This window comes from Octopus bimaculoides, chromosome 7 (genome assembly GCF_001194135.2).
Source record: "Octopus bimaculoides isolate UCB-OBI-ISO-001 chromosome 7, ASM119413v2, whole genome shotgun sequence".
NCBI classification, from domain to species: domain Eukaryota; kingdom Metazoa; phylum Mollusca; class Cephalopoda; order Octopoda; family Octopodidae; genus Octopus; species Octopus bimaculoides.
The window spans coordinates 101,057,760-101,058,285 of NC_068987.1; positions in this window are offsets into that span (position 1 = coordinate 101,057,760).

Genomic DNA, 526 nt, shown 5'->3' on the forward strand with positions numbered 1-526 from the left:
ATATACATACATATATACATATAAATGTCTGTATCAGTTATAAAACAATTTTACATTAATCTGATCCATAAATGTATAATTTTGTAGGGTATAAATTAATGATTATTATACAAGAAGGCTGTTGACAGTGACTCCGATGTTTCGGCAGTCTGACTATGTATTAGCTGGTCGAAACTTTGAATTCCCTGTTATCAACGTTATTGTATAACAATTATATATGTGTGTGTGTGTCCGTGTGTGTCTATGTATGTATGTATGTATGTATGTATGTATATATAAGCGCAGGAGCGGCTGTGTCATAAGAAGCTTCCTTCCCAACTACATGGTTCCGGCTTCAGTTCCAATTCGTGGCACCTTGAGCAAGTGTCTTCTACTACTGCGTCGGGTCGACCAAATCCTGTGAGTGAAAAGACACTCGTTGAGTTTTGTATGTATATATGTGTGTGTGTCTGTGGAGTGCTCAGCCACTTGCACGTTAATTTCACGAGCAGGCTGTTCTGTTGATCGGATCAACTGGAACATTCGT